Here is a 9002-nt window from a genome sequence, read left to right on the forward strand (position 1 = left end):
TGCCTCCAACAACTGGCGTTATTAATATTCATACCGAAAGGTGCACATGCCTGTCCCGGGTTCCCACTTAACCCATCAGGGCCCGTGCTGCAGTGACAGGGAATGCGCCGCGGCCGGGCCCTTCCCTAAAGGGAGCAGGGCGAACTGGCTGGGCAAGTCCAAAGTGTTTTCCCCTTTCAGAAGAAAACACTGAAAAAAACCCACTGATTTGTTTCTATCCTGCCGGGTTTGGAGCCAGGGCAGAAAGGGGAAGTTAACCCTTTGATCCATGGCATTTTCCAGGCTGCCGGCCAAACCTGCCTCGGGGAGGGGTTGGGCCCTATCAGCTATAAATAAATACACCGGGCCAAATTCAGAGCTGGTGGAGGAGGGTGCTAAGCAGGCCAAAGCCAGGGGTGACGTAAATGACTAGTGGAAGCTCCTCAGCTGGGGTCACACAGGCCTGCTCCCGATCGTGCTTCAGCCCCGGTGTAGATCAGGAGTCACCCATGGGAGTGGATGGAGCCGCGTCGGGGTTAGGGAGGTCTACCAACCAGCGGGGGGTGCAAGGGGGGTGCAACTCTCAGCGGCGAGGAGGGGAAGAGGACAGGGTAGGGGGAGAAACTACCCCAGACGCCTTCCTATCCTGCCTGCTGCTCCCCCATCATGGCCCGTGACACTCGCAGCTGGGCCAATGAGTGCAAGTTACACTGACGGCCGCTAAGCCTTGCTCTGTTCACACTGACGCCAGCGGCTCCTGGCACCCCGGCATTTGCTCTTGATTCACACTGGTGCCAATGATGGGGGGGGCTCAGGCCAGTGGGCAACCTGCTGCACAGCCCCCCCAGCCCCCCGAGTTTGGCTCACTCCCTCGCCCTGTGTGTCCTCTGCCAGTGCTAGTGACTTTGTTGTTTCAATCCCAACTTGTTTCCTGCAGGGTGGAGATCCTGATCCTGCCCCTTCCTGCGGGCCGGGGTTACAGGAACTCCTGAGCTTCCCAGGCACCGCCAGGGCTGAGCGCTGTGCGTGCGGCAGGGGACCCAAACCCGGCCGCGGGGACACCTGGCTTCCATGTCGTTCTTCAACCCAAAGTTCCCCTCCTGGCTAGGCCCGTCGGAGGGGGCTCGGCCCAGCGGCTGAACGGCTCAGGAAGGGCTGCATGGAGGGGCCAGCTTTGCTTTCCCTTGCGCCTGGGGCTCCCCACGTCGAGCGCTCGGCCAGCGTCAGTGAGACTATTCACAGAGAGGAAGGAACATGCCCACACTCACGGGCAGAAGCAGCTCTCAGGAGGCCCGACTCTGGCCCCGTTCTAGCCACTGGACCCTACTCCTCTCCCAGAGCTGGGAGCATAACCCAGGAGTCCTGCCTCCCAGTCCCAGCCTCCTAGACAGCATCCCTGTCCCTGCTCCGAAAGCCCCGGGCCCATCGCGAGGTAAACAACTCAACTTCCATCCCTTAGATCTTCCAGCCCCACTTACTCCCAGGGGCTCCACCCCACAGTCCCAGCAAGCCCTTGGCAGGCGGAGAGCCATGGACCCGCCTCACAGAACTACCCTGCTCTGCTGGGGGCGCTCGCTTCCCTAGCTGGATGGGAAGGTAGGGCAGATCTCGACCCCCCTCCCCTCCCAGGGCTGGGATCAAGCAGTGACAGGAGACTGGGGGGGCATTTCTATTTCTCCCGCTCCTGCTGGATTGCAACCCCCCCACCCATGTAGGGCTTGAAGCAACCAGGGGCATGGGGGGCAGGGGATGGGGGGGGCAGTTCTTGGAGGAGCTCAGCTCCCATCAGCCCGCAGGTGCTGAGTGCCGGGGCTGGGCTCAGAGCCTGTCCCAGACAGGTTGTTTTTGGTGCTGTTCCCCACCCCACTACAGTGCGAAGCCAGCAGGCGAACCCTGGGAGGTGACAGAGATCCGGACTCCAGCCTTGTCCCCTGCCAGGGCCAGCACCGTGAGGGAGATCCTAGTCCAGGGGGATGCCAGGCAGGGCCTGCTGCCCACCCCGGACCCTCCTGGCAGGGAGGGCAGAGATGGGAATCAGAGCATCAGGGGCTGGTCCCCTTGCCCCTCAAGAGGCACCAGCTCCCTGAGTCAATGGGGAGAGGGGAAGTCCTGGGGGAGGGTATTGGACACATAGGAGGGGGCGGGCGAGGCTGCACTGTGCCAATGCAGCAGGGTGATGTGGCGGTAAGTGCTCCAGCCACATGGGTGATGTGCCAAATCCTGGCCATATGCCCAGATCTCATTGTACTGGTACCAACAGCCCGTGGGCAGTCTCTGTGGCCTGCCGGCAAGCTGGCCTGGCCCTATGTGAAGGGGCAGCCGGGGCGGGGTTGGGAGGAACCCAGAATTTGGCGGTGCTAGCCCCAGGGAGCTGGGCTTACCAAGCCCTGCCTGGCCCACGATCACGGCTCAGCTGAGGGGAAGACCCCCCAGGTTTGAGACCAAGAGCTCGGAAGGCTTGCGGGCTGGCATGGGCGGGTTACGGGGGGGAGGAAGCTGGACCAGCCCAGGAGAGCTGGGGGAAGAGGCTCCTGTGAAGCAGCACCAGGCATGGCGAGAGCCTGGCAGTGTGAGCTGGATCTCTGCACACTGGGCTGAACCAGGCCCCATGGCCAAGCCCCCGGCTTCCCAGCTCAGGGCTGGACAGCTCAGAGCTCCCCTGAGGTGCAGGGTTCAGGGGGCCAGGGTTCCTTCTCTCTCTTTGCTTATGGGCTCTGAGAACACCCTTCTGCTCTCACCCTGCACCCTGAATCAGTCCTCCCCGAGAGCCCTGCCTGCCCCCCCTCCTGTTCTTCCCCACCCCACAGCCTTCCCCACTCCTAAGAGCAGGCCAGGCCACCAGCCCACTGCTGAGAACAATGGGATAACAGGCATGGGGGAGGAGCGTAGGGAGTGGCAGTCGGGTAAGTTCTGTGCTGGGCCACCCACTAGGGCCAGGGAGTGGGGGCACGAGGGGTTAGGGTTGCCAATTTTGGTTGGACGCATTCCTGGAGGTTTCATCACATGATATAATCTTTCATTAAAGATGGATCTTTAATTGCTGGAGACTCCAGGACAATCCTGGAGGGTTGGCAGCCCTATGAGGGGCTGACGGTTGGGGGATTTGAGAGACTGGAGGAGTTGGGAAGGATGAGCAGAGCTCGGGGGGGATACAAGGGGCTGGGAGAGACGGGCAGAGCAAGGGGGGCTCCACCTTTTGCTGGAATGCAGCTGACAACCCCCCCACACCCCGAGAACAAGGCCAGTGCATGCAGTGCATGCTGGGAAACGGGCAGCTCCTCGCACCTGCAGCTGGGCTGCGCCTTGTTCTCCTGCCAAGGCTGCTTCGGGACTGGGGGGGCAGGGGGAGCAGGAGGACAGGAGAGGTCAGGGATGTGGAGGAGGGGAAGGTCAGAGAACAGAAGAAAGGGACGTGTGTGTGTGGGGGGGGTGTCAGGCCGGGAGGGAGGGGTCTGGCCGGGAGTAGACGAAAAGTGGGATGGGGGGGAAACAGGGGTACAGAAAACAAGGACAGGAAGGACAAAGCAGGAGGTGGGGGAAGGGTTCTTGAGCCAACACGGGGGGCGGGGGATTATTGCATTTCCAGCATTGACTCGGGGGGCGGGAATGTCCCTCCCACCTCTGGCCTTTGGAAGGAAGATGCTGGCAGGGGCAAGACTGCTCCTCACCTCCGCAGGAGAGGGCCCGTGGCCTGAGGCTGGGAGAACCTGACCCCAGAGCTCCCCAGCCCAAGGGGACAGAGTGGAACCCGGGCCTCACCCCTTGGAGAGGCAGTTCTGGACATCCTCAGGCCCCTGCAGGGAAATGGGAACCGAGAACCATTTCCTGATTCAGTTTCCCCCACCTGCAGCTCAGCATCCTTCCCCATGGCCATGGGGCGCTGGCAGTGGGGGGGGGCTGGGGGGATAATTAGCCAGGTGCCTGCCTGAAGCCTGCATTCACGGACACATCAGCACCTTGCCTGCTGGAGGGATGGTGGCCAGCAGCTCCCAGCATGGCCTTGGTGGGACCCACAGCAGCTGTGTTCGTGGAGGGGTTCAGAGACGAGCTCTCCTAGTGGGGGTGGTGAGGAGTCGATCCCAGGCCAGGATTGAGCACCAAGTGCATCTCTCTTCCAGGAGCTTTGCACCATTCAGCTCTGCTCCCTGCCCTGTAGCACGAGGACCAGGGAGGAGATCACAAGTGCGCCCTTCCCCCAACCACACACCATCAACCCCCAGAACTCACCACTGCAGGATGTCACTGGGGCAAGCAGCATGAAGGGATCCACCTAAAGAGCAGCAAAGCAGAAGTCTTGTTTAGATGGGCTTCCCTGACCAGCTGTCTGTAACCACCTGCTATCTCTTGTACTTCAGTTGTCAGCTCCTTGGGCAGGGCCAGCTTTTTGTTCTGTTTGTACCGCACCTAGCGCAGCGGGGTCCTGGTTCGTGACTGAGGTTCCTAGGTGCTACGCCAATACTAATAATAGTCCATCAGCTGTTTGCAGGCCTCAGCAATAGCTCTTCTTGGTCCTAGAAAATCCAGGGACAATGCCATCTTCTGCGAGGCACCACATCCTGGCACCTTATCTATTAACTACCTGGATTTATACAGGCATCTGTTGTGCAGTGAACACTTGTAACAATACTACCTAACAAGATGGAATCAGGCATTTCCCACAAAGAACAGCCCTTGCAGTGACACTGTCTAAGGGAAACCGACATGACTCCCAGTCCTCATGCTTCAGAGCACATGCTCAGGGAGGGTCAGGAAGGGATTTAGCTCCCATGGGGAGAGCACTGCAGTTTTAAAAAGCCATATGGAGCATCTGGCACTGGCTGCTCTTGGAGGCTAGACGGACTGGTGGAGTGTTTGCAGCCTGCTTTCCAGATCAAGAGAGGAATGCAGCCTTCTTGGATTTCAACCTGGCACTACATCGATGGAAATGGGGAGTTTATTGAGATCATTGGTCCGTGACTTGTAAATAACAGGGAAGCAGAGACTATTTTATAGAGTTATTTATCCCACCAAGAGGCTCCAGCTAAGGTCAGGGCTCCATTGTGCAAGGTGCTGTATATAAAAGTTAATGAGACAGCCCCTACCCCAGAAAGCTTACAATCTAACCAGCCCAGACCAGGGAAGGATTGTTATCTTCACTGTACAGATGGGGAAACTGAGGCACACAGCAATGATGTGACTTGCCCAGGGTCACACAGGGAGTCAGGGCAGAGCCAGAAATTGCTCCCATGTCACCTGTATCCCAGCCCCATAGCCTGCCCACATGACCACCTTCCTGTCTCACTAAATCACTGCAGATCTAGGTGCTAACAGGGGATGGGGGATGCACCTACTGATTAATCAGACCCTGTGTTGCTTCTCTGTACACAGCGTACTGAAAAGAAAGGGCCCTGGCCCTGTGGCTCAGCACTCAATGAGTTAAAGTTTTATGGTGCTTGTTGTGGGACAGGGAGCAGCTGTTCCCAGCCCCTGTTTTGGCTGCTCGCCAACCCTGCAGAGTTTAAAGCCCCCCAGCTGCAGACTCCGGGCCAAGGGGAAAGGTGCCTCAGAGACACACCTATCCTCTCACCCCAAACTCCCAAGTCACTGGGCATCAGCCAGGCTGGGTGTGGGTGACAGGGCATGTTCCCCCCCAGGGGCCCCCAGCTGGAAAGGGGGGGTGCAGTGAAAGAAGGTGTGTGTGGTGGAGGGAGAACTTGACACCTTGTCTTTGCATCCTTCTACCCCACAGGCGATCTGAGCCCTCCCAGGGACAGTGGGGCAGAACTCCAAGGTAGAGCTGGATTTCCACATTCCAGGGGAGCTGGGGTCTGGTTTAGGCCAGACCGGTGATAGGGAAGGATTCTCTCCCTCCTGCAAAGGGTGTAACGGGGAGGAAAAGTGGGAGGCACTGGCTTCCCCACAGCCCTGAGCAGGGCTCCCCCGGCCCTAGCCCATGATGCTCCTGTGCAGTGATTAACCCTCTGCCCCTTTCACAAGGGCATGAAATTAACTCTGTCTGTCAATTGCATTTGGGGGCCCTGGGGTGGGGCGAGGAGCCCAGGGTGACTGCAGGAGAAGGAGGCTCCTTCATGCATGGCTGGTTTCTCTCTGCTCCCAAGTGCTTCTGCTTTTATTGTCATCAGCATCCGCAGATGGGTGGGGACCCCCACCCTGCCCCATGCACTGGAGCAGCCCCTGCAGGTGGAGCAGAGAGGCAGCCACCTGGGATTCAGCTCAGTCCCCCGGCCTGGCTCAGCCTGACCCATCCCTTCCAGCCGGAACCTAAAGGGACCCAACCAAGGTGCCAGGAGTTGGGAAATGAGGCTCATGCTGGACCCAGGCGTCCGGGGGGGACCCTGCCTTCTAAACAAGTCCCTCTTCTCCCCAAACCCAGACAGCCACCAGGCTCTCCCTGCAGCCTGTTCTCCTTCCAGGAGTGAAAAGCAGAAGGTACCCCTGTAAACACCAGGAGATCTGGTGTCAGACACACATTCCACAGGCCTGGCATCACAGCCCGGCTTGTTCCCCTGCAACCAGCCCCCCGGAGGGAGCGTGCACCCCGACGTCGGCCAGGTGGCACCGGCTGCTTGCTGATGGAGTGGGAAGACATGGCAAGACACTGAGTCACCCCCCTGCTGATTACGTTCCCTTTACTCATAGACTTTAAGGTCAGAAGGGACCATTATGATCATCTAGTCCAGCCTCCTGCACAACGCAGGCCACAGAATCTCAGCCACCCACTCCTGTAACAAGCCCCTAACCTATGACTGAGTTATTGAAGTCCTCAGATTGTGGTTTGAAGACCTCAAGCTGCAGAGAATCCTCCAGCAAGTGACCCGTGCCCCATGCATGCCCCTTTCATCCCCTTCCTCCATTTCATCCCCTTTCCATGGCCTCTGCCCCTTGTCCTTTGCATTCTCTGAGCTGCAGGCGCACAGTGCCACCCACGGGGGGGGGCACATGACCCCCAGGAGCACGCTGAGCCTCCCAGAAGGTTGCCCCTCTTTGGGGCTGCTCGACCAGCAGCGCATGCCCATTTCTGAGCTGGTTACCCCGTCGCTCCAACAGTGGCACTGCCACGGCAACCACAGCATCCTCCTTTCACCTCCAGCTTAGCCTGGTAAGATCAGCCCAGCTCCCAGGGGACAAGGGCCCACTAGGATGGGGAGTTATTGGAGCTCCTCGCTGGGAGCTCAGCAGAGAGGCCCGGCACTGAATGCACCATGGGGACTGAACTCCCCTCTCCTCCACCAGCCAGGGGTCCCTCCGGGGCAGGGCAGGGCAGGGCAGGGCAGGGCATTTGCCTCGAGGGAAGAGGAGGGCGGCACTGCCCGATTTGTACCATAATACAGATAACTAAGTGCTCACCCATCACAGTCTTGCTGAAGTGGGTGGCCGCCTTCCATCTCTTGTTGAATGCTGCCCCCTCTCCTCTCTCTCCAGCTACTGCAGGCACCGAGCCAGGGTCCGGGGAGATCTTTCCAATTTCATTTCAGGTTTTCTGAGGGTTGCTTTATTCCAAGGCAGATCCAGGCGGACGATTCAAGCACTGAGATGCTCTTGGTTCAGTGCGGAGGTCAAGAACAATAAGATGCTGCCATTCTACAGCACGTTCCATCCTACGGTCCTGTTGGGCTTTAGATACATCAATTTAGCCCACAGCCCCCCTCCCCCCCCAGCATTTTGTAGATGGGGAAACTGAGGCACAGCAAGATTTAAGACCAGTATTTGCCAGCCTGGGTGTCTCAAGTTAAGCACCCAATCAAGGGGTCTGATTTGCAAAGCTACCGCACACCTATAGCGCCCACAGACTTCACTGGGGTTGTGGATACTTGGCACCTCTGCCAATCAGGTCACTTACGCAGTTAAACCTGGATAGAGGAGACCTAGTCATAGACATCCAAGATTGACATAAGCCCATCCTGCCTGCATTAGAGATCCCCGGGGAGCTGCCATTTGCACTCCTCCTCCTCACGTTGCTGGGCACTAGCTGTGCCCACCCCCAGAAGTGGCTGCATTTCAGTGGGGCTTTGCTGCCAGAGTGCAGTGGGGGGAGGGGTGCTGGGTGGGTTATTCTGACCCTTCCCCCCCCCCGCACTCTACAAAAGAGGAGAGTGAGCAGCAGATGTGGGAGGATGGAAGGAATGGGCAGGACCTTTGGGATGTGCCTGGGGGATTCCCAGGATGGTGTTAGGGGCCTTATCAGGGAGGTTTAGGGTCCCTTCTCCACGCCCTAGAGATGGAAGGGAAATCAGCTTCTCTATAAAGGCCAGAAACAATAGAGATGAAAGAGACCCTAGAACAGCTCTTCCATCCCCTTTGCCCACTGCCCTACATGCGGTTCTCCAGCCAGCTGCACATGGCCCTGGCATGGGGGCTCCCACTCCTGACAAGACGACCCCCCAGCCACCGAGCCCAGCGTCAGGAAGTGCTTTGATCAATCCCAACCCAAACCCGGGATCACAGCAAGAGCTGGACACCAGTGGGAGTCACGCCAGAAAGATCAGACAGGGGAGTCCAAGCCAGCCCTGGGCCTAGGGCTGCCCCCCGGGCACAGCTAGTTCCAGAGGGGGGGCGCTGGGCTCCCCCACCGTGCATGGACATGCAAGTGGGGTGCTCAAGGGTGCAACGAGGGGCAGGCAGGAGGGTTTGTCTACACTAGGAAATTCCAAAGTGGAATAAATATCCCAGAATAGAGTCACTTGTACTGTGGAACAGTGGCCACAGTTTCTCCATGGAGACAAACCTTAAGGGTCAAGGGGGAAGAAGACCCCCCCCAAAAAAAAGATCCCCCTCCAAAATGACCTCAGAGAAAGTTTCTTACCATCCTCCCAGCTAACCCACCCTGTCCCCGCAGTCCTGGGGCCACCGTCCCTTGCAGAGGGGACCCTGGGAGAGTAGAAACAAGCAGCACAGAGCGTCTCCTTGCTGGCGTGAGCATTGTTACAGCTGGACTCGTCCCATGGCGCCCTCCTCACCTGGGCATCTCACAGGACTTTCGCTCAGCCATGAAGCCACGGCTCTGGAAGGGACCAGTCCACCCC

This window comes from Gopherus flavomarginatus, chromosome 24, assembly GCF_025201925.1.
Source record: "Gopherus flavomarginatus isolate rGopFla2 chromosome 24, rGopFla2.mat.asm, whole genome shotgun sequence".
Lineage (NCBI taxonomy): Eukaryota > Metazoa > Chordata > Testudines > Testudinidae > Gopherus > Gopherus flavomarginatus.